The sequence below is a fragment of the Narcine bancroftii genome, chromosome 7, assembly GCF_036971445.1.
Source record: "Narcine bancroftii isolate sNarBan1 chromosome 7, sNarBan1.hap1, whole genome shotgun sequence".
Lineage (NCBI taxonomy): Eukaryota > Metazoa > Chordata > Chondrichthyes > Torpediniformes > Narcinidae > Narcine > Narcine bancroftii.
In genome coordinates this window covers 74676245-74693681 of record NC_091475.1, presented here as the reverse complement: position 1 = coordinate 74693681, position 17437 = coordinate 74676245, and the positions used below count along the sequence as shown (strand labels likewise).

The 17437-nt window shown below is 43.4% G+C and overlaps 1 protein-coding gene across 2 annotated transcripts in view; it reads right to left on the bottom strand.

Moving 5' to 3' along the window:
• LOC138739013 (FERM, ARHGEF and pleckstrin domain-containing protein 1-like) overlaps window positions 1-5975 on the bottom strand; it is a 302053-nt gene extending 296078 nt beyond the window's left edge. The window contains exon 1 of one of the 2 annotated variants that reach the window (XM_069890341.1): window positions 5730-5975. The gene's annotated coding sequence lies outside the window, so the exon portion shown is untranslated. The remainder of the gene's footprint in view (window positions 1-5729) is intronic. The other variant, XM_069890340.1, reaches the window with a different exon arrangement.
• Window positions 5976-17437: the final 11462 nt, after the last annotated feature.

The window sequence follows — 17437 nt, the reverse complement described above, 5'->3', positions numbered from 1 at the left end:
ATTGGCCAAAAAAAGTACCGCAACCGAAGACTGGGAGCAGTTCAAGATGCAGCAAAGGAGGACAAAGGGATTAATCAAGAGAGCAAAAATAAATTACGAAAGTAAACTTGCGGCAAATATAAAAACCAACTGCAAAAGCTTTTATAAATATGTCAAGAGGAAAAGATTGGTGAAATCCAGAATAGGTCCTTTGCAGTTGGAATCAGGGGAATATATAATGGGGAATAAGGAAATGGCAGACCAATTAAATTCTTACTTTAGTTCTGTTTTTACAAGAGAGGATACAAATAACCTCCCAACGATGTTGGAAAACATAGAGACTAATGCAAGGGAGGAACTAAAAGAAATCAGTATCTCTAAGGACATGGTCTTGGGGAAATTCATGGGATTGAAGGCAGATAAATCCCAAGGGCCTGATAATCTACATCCTAGGGTACTCAAGGAAGTGGCCATTCAGATAGCAGATGCTTTAAGAATTATTTTCCAGAACTCGATAGACTCAGGATCAGTACCCATGGATTGGAAGGTAGCAAATGTTACCCCACTATTTAAAAAGGGGGGTAGATAAAAAGCGGGGAATTATCGGCCGGTGAGCCTCACATCAGTAGTGGGCAAAATGATGGAATCCATTATTAAGGATGTAATAGCGGAGCATATGACTAGCAGAGAAGGGATCGGACGGAGTCAACATGGATTTACAAAAGGTAAATCGTGCTTGACAAATCTATTGGAATTCTTTGAGATGGTGACAGGTAAAATAGATGGGGGAAGAGCTAGTGGATGTGGTGTACCTGGACTTCCAAAAGGCCTTCGATAAGGTCCCGCATAAACGACTGGCTTCCAAAATCAAGGCTCATGGGATTGGGGGCAAAGTATTGATGTGGATTGAGAACTGGCTGGCAGGTAGAAGACAGAGAGTTGGGATAAATGGCTCGTTTTCTGAGTGGCAGGCGGTGACCAGTAGGGTGCCACAGGGATCTGTACTGGGACCCCAGCTGTTCACAATTTACATTAATGATCTGGATGAGGGGATTAGATGTAATATCTCCAAATTTGCAGATGACACTAAGCTAGGAGGGGTTGTGTGCACGGAAGAGAGGGTCAGGAAGCTCCAGTGTGATTTGGATAAATTGAGGGACTGGGCAGATACATGGCAAATGCACTACAATGTGGATAAATGTGAGGTTATCCACTTTGGTAATACAAACCGGAGGGCAGATTACTATTTGAATGGCAATAGATTAAGAGATGGGGAAGTGCAGAGAGACCTAGGGGTACTTGTACATCAGTCTCTGAAGGCGAGCATGCAGGTACAGCAGGCGGTTAAAAAGGCAAATGGTATGTTGGCCTTCATATCAAGAGGGTTTGAGTATAGGAACAAGGATACCTTACTGGAGGGAGTGCAGAGGCGATTCACCAGGCTGATACCTGGAATGGCAGGAATGACTTATGAGGAAAGATTGCACAAATTGGGATTGTACTCGCTGGAGTTTAGAAGATTGAGAGGGGATCTCATAGAGACATATAAAATTCTGGCAGGACTGGACAGAATGGATGCAGATGGGATGTTTCCAATGATGGGAAAATCCAGAACCCGGGGCCATGGTTTGAGGATAATAGGCAAACCATTTAGGACCGAGATGAGGAGGAATTTCTTGACCCAGAGGGTGGTGAATCTGTGGAATTCATTGCCACAGAGGGCAGTAGAGGCAGGTTCATTAAATCTATTTAAGAGGGAATTAGATATATTTCTTCAGTATAAGGGTATTAAAGGTTACGGAGAGAAAGGCGGGGGACGGGGTACTGAACTTTAAGATCAGCCATGATCTCGTTGAATGACGGAGCAGGCTCGAATGACCTACTCCTGCTCCTATCTTCTATGTTTCTATGATCTACGGCGCTGTGGAGATGCTGAGCCCTTGTCGATGAGAGGGGAGGTGGCAATGCCAGCGGCCGCCAGGACACACAGGCAGAGTTTGACAACCGTGGCCTGGTTCTCAGGCAGGGAGCAAGGGGAAGCTGCAACATAACCAACACTGGAACCAAGACCGAACTCCGCAGTGGGACACACGAGTGATGGCCCTCAGCCCCTCCATAACCAGCAGCTTGCTGGACTGCAGCACCCTGAGCCATCTCCAGCACCAAATCACCATGGGAGACCTGGGTTGTGCCACCCCTGGGTGCTGACGGGCCCAGGCTGCTGAGCAAATCAACAAAAACCAAACACCCTCCCCAGAATAAAATTCCAAAGTCTGCAGACACATCAGGTTAAAACAGTAAGATATTGGGCAGGCAAGGCGAAGACAGTGGCGCCTCCTTTGTGGCACCTAGTGCATGTGCAATGGCCGTCATACGCTAGATATGCCCATGGTCACCGCGCAGGTTGATAGGATAATTAAGAAGGCCTATGTGTTGCTGGGCGTCATTAATAGGGGGATTAAGTTCAAGAATAGAGAGGTCATGTTGCAATTCTATAACCCAATCTCTGGTGAGACCACACTTAAGAGTATTGTGTTCAGTTCTGGTCACCTCATTATAGGAAGAATGTGGAAGCTATGGAGAGGGTGCAGAGGAGATTTACCAGGATGTTGCCTTGTCGATGAGGAAAACAAGTCTTATGAGGCAAGATTAGCAAAGTTGGACTTTTCTCGTTGGAGCCTAGAAGAATGAGAAGACACTTAATAGAGGTCTACAAGATTATGAGCAGCATAGATAGGGTGGACAGCCAGGGCCTGTTTCCCAGGGTATGATCAGCAAACACCAGAGGACATGTGAACAAAGTGAAGGGAGGAACGTTTAATAGAGGAGACATCATGGGTAAGTTTTTATGCAGAGAGTTTTGAGTGCATGGAATGTCTTGCCATGGATAATGGTGGAGGGTGAAACATTAGGGGCACTTAAGAGACTCTTAGACAAGCAAGTGGATGAAAAACAAAAGAGGGTTACGGGATAGAAAGGGAATATATGGGTCGCCACAATTTTGAGAGCTGAAGGGCCTGTCCTGTGGCGTTTGATGTTCTAAGACTCTAACAAACTACCACCAACACGTCACATGCGAGACCAGAGGTGCCAACACACTCGACCACTGCTACACCACCATGAAGAATGCCCATCGAGCCATACCTCGACCACACCTCGGCAAGTCTGATCTCCTGGCTGTACTTCTACTCCCGTGTACAAGCAAAGACGAGGAACACAGCACCAATGGGGAAGACAGTGAAAGTATGGTCGAGGGAGGCAGAGGAGCATCTGCAGAACTGCTCTGAATGGGTGAACTGGAACATATTCAAGAACTCATCCTTAGTCTTGAATGAATGTGCAACATGTGTCACCATCTTCATCAAGACTCGCATGGACAAGTGTGTGCCCACGCGCAAATACTAAGTGTTCCTCAACCAGAATCTGCTGAGGGTGAGATCAAGGGTGTTTAAGGCCGGTGATCATGAAGTCCAAGAGGAAGCCAGAGACAGCTACACGCCAGCTATGGCAGGGAATGCAGGCTATTACAGCCTGCAAAGTGAGGGGAAACACCATAGATGGCTGTGATGCTTCACCACCCAATGGGCTGAACACCTTCTATGACCGCTCTGAGAAGAACCCAAAAGTGCCTCTGAGAATCCATGCAAAGGCTGTAATATCGATCTCTGAGGTCAATGTCAGACCATCATTCATGAGGATGAACCCGCACAAAGAACCAGGCCTTGACAGCGAACCTGGCAGGGGACTGAAAATCTGCGCCAACCACCTGGCTGGAGTGTTCACGGATATTTTCAACCTCTCATTGCTGCAGTCAGAGGTTACCACCTGCTTCAAAAGGGCATCAATCACCCCAGTGCCCACGAAGAGTAGAGGGAGCTGACTCAAAATGACTCTCGCTCACTAGCACTAATATCTACTGTGATGAAATGCTTTGAGAGGCTGGACATGGCCAGAAGTAACATGTACCCAAGGAAAGAACTTGGCCCACTGCAATTCACTACTGTCACAATCGCTCCACAGCAGACACAATATCGCTGGCTCTCCACTCAACTCTGGATAACCTCAAACAGAGGAACTCCTACATAGAGCTGCTTTTCAACTACAGCTTGGCCTTCACCACCATTATTCCCTCAGTGCTAATCAACAAGCTCCAAACCCTGGGGCCCTACAACTGGATCCTTGTCTTTCTCATTGAAAGTATGAATTAGAGACAACATCTCCTCCTGACTATCAACACAGACACACCTCTGTTGCCCTCCATTCTATTTACTGTGTGGCCAGGCACAATTCCAATGCCATCTACACATTTGCTGATGACACCACAGTTGTTGGCAGAATCACAAACAGTTAAGTGGAAGCAGACAGCACGGAGATAGATCGGCTCGTTGAGTGGTGTCACAGCAACAACCTTGCACCCAACATCAGCAAGACCAAGGATACTATTGGGGATTTAGGAGGAAGTCAGGGGAACATGGCCCAGTCCTCGTCAAGGGCTCAGCAGTGGAGAGGGTCAAGAACTTAAAATTGCTGTGTGTGAACATATCAGAGGATCTGTCCTGGTGCCTCCATGTCTATTCAATCACAAAGAAGGCTCGCCAGCGGATGTACTTTGTTAGGTGTTTGAGCAGACTCAGTATGTCACCGAAGACTCTCAAACTTCTACAGGTGCACAGCGGAGAGCATTTTGGGTGGTTGCATCGCTGTCTGGTATGGAGGTCTCAGGACGAGACACAACACCAGAGGGCTGTTCACTTGGACTGTTCACTTGGCCTGTGGCACCATGGGCACCAGACTTCACTCCATTGAGGACAGCTATGAGAGGGTGTCTTAAGAAAACAGCCTCTATTTTCTAGGAGGAGGGGGGAGGGGAGGAGGGGGGAGGGGAGGAGGGGGGAGGGGAGGAGGGGGGAGGGGAGGAGGGGGGAGGGGAGGAGGGGGGAGGGGAGGAGGGGGGAGGGGAGGAGGGAGGAGGGGAGGAGGGGGGAGGGGAGGAGGGGGGAGGGGAGGAGGGGGGAGGGGAGGAGGGGGAGGGGAGGAGGGGGAGGGGAGGAGGGGGGAGGGGAGAGGAGGGGAGGGGAGAGGAGGGAGGGGAGAGGAGGGGAGGGGAGGAGGGGGGAGGGGAGAGGGGGGAGGGGAGAGGGGGAGGGGAGAGGAGGGGAGGGGAGAGGAGGGGAGGGGAGAGGAGGAGGGAGGGGAAGGGGAGAGGGAGGGAAGGGGAGAGGGGAGGGGGAGAGGGGAGAGGGGAGGGGGGAGGGGAGAGGGGAGGGGGGAGGGGAAGGGGAGAGGGAAGGGGAGAGGGGAGAGGGAAGGGGAGAGGGGAGGGGGAAGGGGAGAGGGGAGGGGGAGGGGGAAGGGGAGAGGGGAGGGGGAAGGGGGAAGGGGAGGGGGAAGGGGGAAGGGGGAAGGGGAGAGGGGAGGGGAGGGGGAAGGGGAAAGGGGAGAGGGGAGGGGGAAGGGAAAGGGGAAAGGGGAGGGGGGAGGGGAGGGGGAAGGGGAGGGGGGAGGGGAGGGGGAAGGGGAGAGGGGAGAGGGGAGGGGGAAAGAGCGGAAAAAAGGGGAATGAATAGTGGGGGGAAGGGAGAGTGGATGCGGGGGGATAGAGAGAGAGAGAGAGAGAGAGAGAATGTTTTTCTATCCGAAACAATGCGAGTTGCGGGAAATCCTCACCACGGCCTCCCCCAAACACCACAATAGGATCGTCCCCCCCCCCACCCACCCACCCCCACCCGGCTGTCGGAAGCAATGCTCACCTCCGTTTGCAGCCTCTCTCCCCGGGCTGGACGCGCCCCTTTTGCCCCCGCACCAAGCGCTCCGGGGACTCCGCTCCACTGGGCGGGCAGTGAAGGAGGAGGGAGGGGAGGCGGGGGCTCGGCTTCAGAGGTCCAGCCCGGAGCAGCGCCGGCTACAGCTCGCCATGTTGTCGCTGCGGAGCGAGAGCGACAGGGCGATGAACAGCGCCATCCCCAGCAGCATGAGAACAGCAGAAGCGCCGCCCCCAACTCCCCCCATCCCAGCCTTCGCCGCAGTGTTAACCAACCCTTCGCTGGGAGTAACCAACCCTCCGCCGACCCCGCCCCAGGGACCCTGCACCGTCACGGGAGGCTCTAATCCCCCCCTCCTCCCCCACCTCCTTCTCCTCTGCAAAGACTCGGGAATGCCGGCGGTCTGGACTCCTCACAGGAGGGCAACATTATTGTATCGCCACCGGCTCTGCTCCTCCAGCATTTCTGTGCTTTGGAAGCGTCTGAAGGTTCTTCCCCTTTCCCCTCCCCTGTCCTCTGCTGCATCCCTCCTCCCCCCTTTCCTGTCCTCTGCTTCAGTGGCCGCTCCTGACCCAGGACTGCATCCCAACGGGAGTTGGGTCGTCACTGTCCTGGGTCTCAATGAAGAGGGGAGTGGGGAGCAAAAGCCTGGACAAAGGGGTTGATCGTGGACTTCAGGAGCACCCAGCACTACACAACTCTGTGGTGGTGGTGGTGGTGGTGGTGGGGGGGGGGGGGGGGGAAAGAGTGGAGAGCACCAAGTTCCTTGGAGTTCACTCGACTAGTGACCTATGGTGGACACTCAGCACCTAATCATCACTTGTCAGGAAGGCACCACAGCCTTCCTGAGGAGGCTGAAGTGGCCTTCTGTAGGAGCTCTGAGCATCCTGGCCATCCGCATCGCCTCGTGAATGGTTGCTGCAAAAGTATGGATGGGACAGCAAAGATGAGAGTAGCAAAGAGAGGATCACTGGCGTCTCCCTCTCCCCCCCCCCCCCCCCCCATCGATATGATCTGGCAGGATAATTATCTGAAGATGGCACACAAAAGCCCCTTCACCCTGCACACAGCATCTTTCAGCGGCTCCCATTGGGAAAGAAATATAGGAGTATCAAAGCCAGCACCAGGCAGAGGTGCAAATTCTCCCCATGGGAAGTGAAGATGCTGAACGACCAAAGGAATTCTTCACACTCACAAGGCTCTCATTTGTACCAAACAATATTATTTATTTTTTATGGATAAAATAGCAGTCCGGCATATGCATTATTTGTCTGTTTGTGCTTTATGCCTGGTTGTGTGTCTGCGTGTTTTGCACCGAGGACCGGAGAACACTTTTGTCAGGTTGTACTTGTAGAATCAGATCACAATAAACTTGACTTGACCAACTATGCTGTCTCAAGTTGTCTCCTTGAACTAGTTTCCTTTGCTGGTATTCAGGCCATGTCTCCGAGCCTTTCTTATCCATACAGATCAGGAGTCATCCTTGGAAGGGAACAGGAAGAGAATGTTTCGGCCTGAGCCCTTCTTCAGGTGTGTTCAGTCTGATGTTCAGGGATGGTACACCTGAAGAAGGGCAAAGGCTATTGACTCCCTATTGCTTTTCATGGATGCTGCGTGATCTGCCAAGTTCCTCCAACACTTGTGTACTGTCCCAGATCCCCAGCAGCGGCAGAATCCTCAGTTGTATTCATGAACCTGTCTCAACCTGAAACATTGATTATTCTTTTTGCCCCCAGTTCTGCAGTCAATCTGCCTCGTTCCTCTAGCAATTGTTCTTTGCTGTGAGTTCCATCATCTGCGGCCTCTTGTGTGTCATCTACTGATTATCCTGAACAGCTGCTGATTGTCGGGGCGCATCCTTCATTCCTGTTTCTATTTTCTAAATCTCGACAATCGGGGCTGTTGCTACAAGTGTGAACAATACCAGCAATCACAACCAAACATGCAATCCTTATCCCCCTCCGCTGGCTTCTTCTGATAGCACAGCACAAGTAATCTAGATTCAAACCCAGCCTCTGGCACTATCTGTGTGGACTTTGCCCAGTCACTTTGGGGGGTTTGGGATGAACTGGCTGCTGTCAATTGCCCATATCACCCCTGTGGGTGGGAGAATCTGGAGGGGAGTTGATGGAAATGTAGAATAAGTGTCATGGATGGTTGATGGTCAGTGTGGACGGTGGGCTGATACAATCTCCCGTGATACCGAAACTGCCAGCTTTAGGTAACTCGTCTGCTAAAAATGGTCATTCCTACTGTAACACATCAACCTGTGACTTTGGATCCCTGATCTGCTGGGCCATGCCAGCAGCATCACACAACACAATTAGGCTCGTTCACTCTGTCCATATGGCTTGATATTTCCTCCAGTCTTTTCTCCTATCGTCTCTGCGATTTAAAATTACCTCTGTCCAAATTTGAGAAGGGAGATTGGGGAGGGAAAGGATCTCAGTCCTCAAACATGAAACTGACACTCTCCATGGATGCTGACTGACCTGCTGCCTTCTACTTACAGCACTGTGACATGCCCTCCCAGCTCGTGAACTAGTGCTGCTCAAATACACTCATGTGATTAATTAATCTCCTGATCCTGTGTCTTTGGAATGTGGGTGGAAACTGGAACACATTGACAAAACCCACACAGAGGAACATACAAACACCTTACAGAGAGTGGCTGATTTGAATGAGTCAATGGTCCTGTAATAGCATCGCGTTAATTGCGTTTCAGTCATTTTCTGTTCTCCAAACTGCAGCAAGGATGAGAAGTAGGAGAGTGAGAGACTAGAGGGTGTTTCCAGGACTGGAGGGTTGCCAAATTGAGAGAGAAGCTGGGGTTAATTTCATTGGAAATAAGGACATTGAGAGTTGCCAATGAATTCATTAGAGATGCCAGGCCTTGGCAAGGTAAACGAGAACTGATCTCCCGAGCAAAGAAGCCAATAACAGATTTCATTGACGGGAATTTAATACAATTACTTTACTCAGTTTTCATGAGAGTGGGGCATCCAGAACTCACTAGTCTGTGGTACTGATGGAGACAAAATCCTTCCCATATTCTGTTACTATCTGGATGAATCTTCAAGGATCAGGCTTTGGGCCTGATGGGATCTTATTATCTTAGTCTATTTTTGGAACAAGGGAGATAATGGTCCAGATAACTGCTTCAGAACTGTGACTTCCTATGATTCTCCCCCACACATTTGCTACCCTGACATATCTATCCTTGACCTCCCCCTCCCCCCACAAAGCATGTGCTGCCATTCTCAGTACTAGCTGGGTGAATGTGCACATGACTTCAGGTGATTGGGGGGCCTCTGCACAAATCCCTGGGGTGACTCCTTCAGTTAAACACTGATCATTTGTGATCCAGCTTTTTCAAAATCTGGTACACTGGATACTGGTTCCTGTGCTCCCTTTAAAACCCAAGGGACCCATTTCCCACACTCCCTTTAAAATCAGCAGGGGACCCATTTCCCACACTCCCATTAAAACTTATCTTGTTCTCTGAAAAACTTTATTACTGCATAAAATCTGAACGAATGAATGAAGTTTATGGTCATGGAGATTGGTACAATGTACAGAAGCAATGAAAGTTTAGTGCAGTTAGCTTCTCAGCTACAAAAAAAAACCACGATAATATAAGAGAAGGAGGAAAGCAATCTTTATATTCATAATTGGCTAATAGTCAAAGAGTGTGCTGCGTCAGTCATGCAGATGACTGCATTGGTTATGGGGGGGTCAAATCGCTGTTGGAAACAACTTGGTTTTTTAAAAATATTTTATTTATAAGAAAAGCAAATATGATTACAGACAATACAATAAAACAATATGTATATAAACTAAAAATTTACTAGAACTCCAACCCCTCTCTTCCCAACCTAAAATTACACCCTCCCTCCAATCTACCCCAAAACCCCTAACTACCATCAAAAAAGTAAAAGAAGAAACAAGAGAATACTAAACACAGTTCACTTAACTTATGGTAAGGAGACTCCACTGCACTCAAATCCCTATCTTTAAATTTTCAAATTGAAATAATCCAAATATGGGCTCCAAATCTTTCTAAATATAATATTTATCTCTTAAGTTATGTTATCTTCTCCAACAACCTTAATTTCAAATGCCATCTCTGTAAATTAAGTTCTACCTGATCTTTCCACTTAATAGCTATACATTTCCTCACTGCTGCTAATGCGAATCTCAAAAAAAGCTAATTGAAATTTATCCAATTTATAAAACAAACCCAATTCACTAATATCTCCAAATTTTTTTTAGATCTAAAGAAAATTTAATTTTCAAAATATTCTGTGAACAATCTCTTACCTGAAATCAAAAAAAAATCTAACCTTATCACAAGACCATATTGAATGTAAAAACGTACCTTTCTGAGCATTACAACAAAAACACAAATCAGATACACTCAGATTACATCTTTTCAAACGTTCCAGAATCAAATACAATTGGTGTATAAAATTATAAGTTACAAGCCTATATCTAACATTTATAATTTTTGTCATATTATCTCTACAAATATTTTTCCAATGTTCATTATCAAACTCAAACTCCCAAATCCTCCTATTTAAGCCGTGACTTATGCAACTCAATTTAGGCATTTTCTGTTGCAATAATTTATACATTTCTGAAATAAAACCTTTCTTCCCTCCATCACGAATCAACATCTCAAATTGCAACTCTTTAGGTAAAAGCAAATGCCTCCCAAAATAATCATGCAACGTTGATTTAATTTGATAATAACAAAAAAGTGTATGAGTTGGTATTTCATATTTTTTCCTTCAGTCTTTCAAATGATAAAAAATGAGTCAATTCAGGACAATCATTTGTTGTCTTAATCCCTTTCTGGTCCCAAATTTTGAGAAAATGGAAACAACTGTTCTTGGATGCACTGGTGCCGGACATCAGGCCTCTGTACCTTCTTCCCAAAGGTAACATTGAAAAGAGGTTGCAACTTGGGTGATGGGAGTCCTAGATAATGTTGGCTGCTTTTTTGAGGTCATGGCTCACAATGTCTTCAATAGATAGGTCAGATTCTGCGATGGACTTGGCTTGGACTTTTGCTGCAGCCTTGTGTGTTCTGGGGCACTTGACTCCCAGCCAGGCTGCAAGGCAGTATGTTCTCCACTGAGAATGTGAATTCATTGTCCAGAAAATCAGCCAGTACAGTATTGTAGATCCCAAGGCTTCTGGATCATCAGAGATTCACTGTAAAAGCTGTGACTTGTTAAACTCAAGCAAAAGCACATCATAGAACAAAGACCAGCACAAAAACAGGCCTTTCACCCACATCTGTGCTGAACATGATGTCAAAATTTTTTTTTTAATTTTTAATTTTTATTTTTCTAGTTTTATATTTCAAACCACATTGACCATGATACATACATTTTCCTTTTCAAATATATACAGTGCCATTTTCTCCCCCCACCTCCCTCCTCCCATCCCACCCTCCCTACCTCCCCCCCCCATCCATTTAAAGTACAAAATCTAGGATACATTAAACCAGTCAAACAATGTTGTCATTCAATAAAAATAAACAAGAAATTCCACTGAGTCAATTCTTTTCACTTCCTTCTCCTTTCGTTAATTTAGGTAGTGAATGTCCCCGGTAGGTTTTCTCTATTGTGTTTCATGTAAGGCTCCCATATTTGTTTAAATATTTCAATATTATTTCTTAAACTATATGTTATTTTTTCTAATGGAATACATTTATTCATTGTTGTATTTTCAAATTACTTCCAATTTCCAGGTTGACATAATACATTTTTTTGCTACGGCTAGAGCTATCTTAACAAATCTTTTTTGTGCACCATCCAAATCAATTCCAAATTTTTTGTTTTTTATGTTACTTAGGAGGAAGATCTCTGGATTTTTTGGTATATTGTTTTCTGTAATTTTATTTAATATTTGGTTTAGATCTTCCCAAAATTTTTCTACTTTCTCACATGTCCAGATTGCATGAATTGTTGTTACCATTTCTTTTTTACATCGAAAACATCTGTCAGATAATGTTTGGTCCCATTTATTTAACTTTTGAGGTGTAGCGTATAGCCTGTGTATCCAGTTATATTGTATCATACGTAACCTTGTATTTATTGTATTTCTCATCGTTCCAGAACATAACTTCTCCCATGTTTCCTTTTTTTATCTTTATATTTAAATCTTGTTCCCATTTTTGTTTAGTTTTACCATTTGTTTCCTCATTCTCCTTTTCTTGCAGTTTAATATACATATTTGTTATAAATCTTTTGATTATCATTGTATCTGTAATCACATATTCAAAGTCTGGTAAACTCAGACTGCTTCCTAATTTGTCCTTCAAGTAGGATCTCAATTGGTAATATGCCAGCACTGTATCTTGAGTTATATTGTATTTATCTTTCATTTGTTCAAAGGATAATAATCTATTTCCTGAAAAACAATTTTCTATTCTTTTGATCCCTTTTTTCTCCCATTCTCTAAAGGAAAGGTTATCTATTGTAAAAGGGAGTAACTTATTTTGCGTCTATATTAGTTTTGGTAATTAATAATTTGTTTTATTCCTTTCTACATAAATCTTTTTCCAAATATTGAGTAGATGATGTAATACTGGAGAAGTTCTATGTTGTACCAATTTTTCATCCCATTTATATATGTGTTCAGGTATCTTTTCCCCTATTTTATCTAATTCTAATCTAGTCCAATCTGGCTTTTCTCTTGTTTGATAAAAGTCTGATAGGTATCTTAATTGTGCGGCTCTATAATAATTTTTAAAGTTTGGCAGTTGTAAGCCTCCTTGTTTATACCATTCTGTTAATTTATCTAGTGCTATCCTCGGTTTCCCCCCCTTTCCATAAAAATTTCCTTATTATTTTCTTTAACTCCTTGAAGAATTTCTCTGTCAAGTGTATTGGCAATGCCTGAAATAGGTATAATATCCTTGGGAAAATGTTCATTTTAATATAGTTTATCCTTCCTATTAGTGTTAATGGTATATCTTTCCAATGCTCTAAATCGTCCTGTAATTTTTTCATTAGTGGATAATAATTGAGTTTATATAGATGCGCGAGATTTTTATTTATTTGTATACCTAGGTATCTTATTGCTTGCATTTACCATCTGAATGGTGATTCCTTCTTAAATTTTGAGAAATCCGCATTATTCATTGGCATTGCTTCACTTTTATTTACGTTAATCTTGTAACCCGACACTTCTCCATATTCCTTCAATTTCTTATATAATTCTTTTATTGATAGTTCTGGTTCTGTTAAGTATACTATAACATCATCCGCAAATAAACTGATTTTATATTCCTTGTCTTTTATTTTTATCCCTTTTATATTATTTTCTGTTCTTATCAATTCTGCTATTGGTTCTATAGCTAACGCGAACAATAAGGGTGATAGTGGGCATCCCTGCTGTGTTGACCTGCTTAAGTTAAATTGCTTTGATATATATCCATTTACTGTCACTTTCGCCAATGGCCCCTTATATAATGCTTTAATCCCTCCATAAATCTTCGTCCGCGAAGCCAAGCCAAAGAATTCAATTAATATACTTCTCTGGTAAACTGAATTTTTGCAATACTTTGAATAAATAATTCCATTCTACTCTGTCAAAGGCCTTCTCTGCGTCTAAAGCAACTGCTACTGTTGGCACTTTACTCCCTTCTACTCCATGAATTAAGTTAATAAATTTACAAATATTGTCTGTTGTGCATCTTTTTTTAATAAATCCAGTTTGGTCTAGATTTACCATTTTCGGTACATACTCTGCTAATCTGTTTGTTAATAGTTTAGCTATTATCTTATAATCTGTGTTAAGTAATGATATTGGTCTATATGACACTGGTGCGAGTGGATCTTTCCCTTGCTTTAGTATTACTGTAATTATTGCTGTTTTACATGAATCTGGTAAGCTTTGTGTTTTACCAATCTGGTTGATTACTTCCAGGAGGGGAGGAATTAATAAATCTTTAAATGTTTTATAGAATTCTATTGGGAATCCATCCTCTCCTGGTGTTTTATTATTTGGTAATTTTTTTATTATCTCTTGTATTTCTACTATTTCAAATGGTTCTGTTAATTTATTTTGTTCCTCTATTTGTAATTTTGGTAGTTCAATTTTAGTTAAAAATTCATCTATTTTCCTTTCTTTCCCTTCGTTTTCAGTTTGGTATAATTGTTCAAAGAATTCTCTAAAGTTTTCCTTGATCTCCTTTGGATTATATGTGATTTGTTTGTCTTTTTTCCTTGATGCCAATACCATTTTCTTAGCTTGTTCTGTCTTAAGCTGCCATGCTAGAATTTTGTGTGTTTTTTTCCCCTAGTTCATAATATTTCTGTTTTGTCTTCATTATATTCTTCTCCACCTTATATGTTTGTAGTGTTTCATATTTTATTTTTTTATCTGCCAATTCTCTTCTTTTAGTTGTATCTTCCTTCATTGCTAATTCTTTTTCTATATTTACTATTTCCCTTTCCAACTGCTCTGTTTCCTGATTATAGTCCTTCTTCATCTTGGTTACATACCTTATTATTTGCCCTCTAATGAATGCTTTCATTGCGTCCCATAGTATAAACTTATCTTTCACTGATTCCGTATTTATTTCAAAATACATTTTAATTTGTCTTTCAATGAATGCTGCCTTTTGAGTAGCATGGAGTTTAATCTCCATCTGTACATTCTTGGAGGGATGTCCTCTAACTTTATTGTCAATATTAAGGGTGAATGGTCCGATAATATTCTAGCTCTATATTGTTTTTCTTACTCTATCTTGCATTCTGCTTTCTTGTTTTGAACACTTTATAAGACAACATTTCTAAAACATCAGACATTTTCCTTATTCTCCTATTTAAAATTTCTTTAACCCCATTCTCCCCTCCCCCTCCTGAGTTGCCCTTTATCCCTTGTCGCTCTGTACTCTTTCAATCTCATTGATATCTTATTACGTGCAGATTTAATTCTTTAAAGATCTCTTATAATTTGTTCACAATCTCTTTATCTGCCTCTTTCATAACCCTGGGATGCAGTCTGTCCAGTCCAGGTCACTTACTACTTTAGTCCCTTCCTGTGCTTGTTACAGACTATACCCATATCTTCACCACATCTCATACTTCTGCCTTTACCAGTCAGAACAAAGACTGTGTTCCTCTGGTCCTCACTTTACACCCCACCAGCCTCAAGAGGCCAGTGTAAGAGTGGTACTGTTGAGCCCAGAGGACCCCAAAACCCAGCTACAATAGATATTCACCAAAACAAATGGTTACTTAAACATAAGTTGCTTTTAATTATCTTTAAACATGAAAACAGAATCACACTTTAACTTACTATTGACTTAACTAACTTAACCCCCTTCTAATTCTAAGCTCATGTGTATGTAATGTGTAAGTTCAGAAAAGTTCTTTGATTCACAGTCCAATCTCACTGCTCATTCCTCCAAGTTCACTGGTTGCAGCCAATTCTTTTACTGTGCACAGAATTTAACATTTATGAATTTCTCCAGGCTTTGATACTTAAAGGTAAATGGTTACCACTCAGGAAGGTGCTTGTCGATTTTCAGAGAGAGATTTGTTGTTCACTAGACACCCACAACTGATTCCTTTTTAATCAGCTACTTCAGTGTGTTGCCGAAGAAACTTTCCCCCTCAGGGTTCTCCAGATGATAACCTCTTTATTTCAGGTCACCATAGAGTTCCTTTTTGTTTCCCTTATTCCAAGTGAAACATTAGACAGCCAGTCCTCTCCTCTTGCATGAACCACAAGGGCTTTAACCAGGCTGAACTAAGCACTCACAACCAGTCTTCCAAATGAGGTTTTCCACAAGCTTGCCAGCTTGTCCTGTTCCAGTCGCAGCTGCTGCTGCAGACTGTAAAACTGCAGAACTCTCCCCGACTCCGAGAAAAAAAACATTTGATTCTCTCTGCTTGCAAAACCACATGACCGTCTTGGAACAGCATGTTCCACTACAGGGAACCTGCAGCACTGATGAGTTCTTACATCTGTTGCCTTTTTGTAAACAATAATCCATTAGTGAAGTCTCTTGGGTACTTTCCAAAGCTTTTGCAAAGGCTTTTGGCACCAGAATATCTCGCATGAACAGAGCTCCAGAATTTTAAATAAGATTTGTTTTGAAGTGTTTGTATGTGACCTACACTAAAAAAAAACCTGGCACAATTTATCTCCCCAAATATACACAATATAATCCATCACAGTACAATGAGGCTCTGGGTTGATTGCCTGTGTTAGAGTGGGACACTGAGGCTTCGGCTCAGAGGCCAGTGGAAGAATGGGACACTGAGGGTTTGACAAACAGAGGCTGCACTGTGACAGTAGGTCAGATGGAGCTCAATGTTGATTTTCTTTTCAGCAGTTAATGCAGATGAGATAGCACTGAGGGTTGTCCAGTACTCCTACTGTAGGATGTGGGAAGTCGGGGAATCTTCCAATGTGCCTGACAATAACTCCTGTGAGAATTGTGTCCAGCAGGAGTTTCTGATTCACCAGATCAAGGAGCAGAGAACATCAAAAATACTGTTTTGGTGAGGTGGTCTCATTTGATTTTTCAAGAAACGGCAGAACTGTTGGCTTAGCAGATAGCGCAATGCCGTTACAGCACTAGTAATCGGAACTGCGTTCGAATTCCGAACTATAAGGAGTTTGTAGATTCTCCCCATGTCTGCGTGGGTTTCCTTGGGGCTAGTTTCCTTCCACTCTTCAAAAACATACTGGGGTGTAGATTAATGGGTGTAAATTGGGCATCATGGATTCATAGGACCAAACTGGCCTGCTACAGTGGGATCTCTGGGGCAGAGGTGACTTGTACAAGAGAGACAGGTTACACCTGAACTGGACGGGGACCAATATTCTGGAAGGGAGATTTCTAATTCTTAGTTAATTTTTTGCCTGTCTCTTTAAGAAAACTATTGTTTGTAGTGTTACCATAGTGACTATGATGTAATATGTCATAATATCCGCCCAGGCTAACGGCTTGCCTCTCATTTAAAAAATGTGAAGGAAGCATGAGCATGAGAAATTTTTCTTTGAATTGTGTATCTCTAAGATTTTGTATCTTTTGTATCACTATACAGTAAATGCTTTGTTATTCATTGTTATCAATTCTTAATGCTAAGCTATGCAAAATGTTTATCTGTCTATCAATGAATTAAAACTACATAAAGTAACAGCCACAGAGTTTGATGGATTAAAGAGCTCTAAATTTGGGATATCGGAGCTCATCTTTGGAAGATGATACTCTGAAATTAGGATGTCTTAGAGTAAGGAAAGTGTTGTCTATATTTTGAGTCCAAGAAAAATTTAATTGTGAACTTTGTTCGGAATAAAGGCTCTTAAAATTTTCTAAAAGAATTCACAGCTTGATTTAAAGCCAAGAGACATCCACGCTATAATAACAGAATATTTCAGAAGTCTGTGAAAACCCATCTGTGAATTGTGAAGTTTGAAACCGAGACAAGGACTGGCCAGACACTGCGACCTTGAAAAAGATAAGCCACAGCTCTGGTAGCAGAATTGGCCGGAAGCCCAGAAAATGTTATTGTGTGCAGTACCACAGAGGCAATTCACCCAGCAGCAACTCTCTCAAAGGGGCCAAGAAAGATATAAAATTCACTTCCAGTTCCCAGGAACCAGGGGAAGCCAGGTTGCACTGTGAATAACCCAAGATAGACAAGAAGTCTCATCGGCTAAAG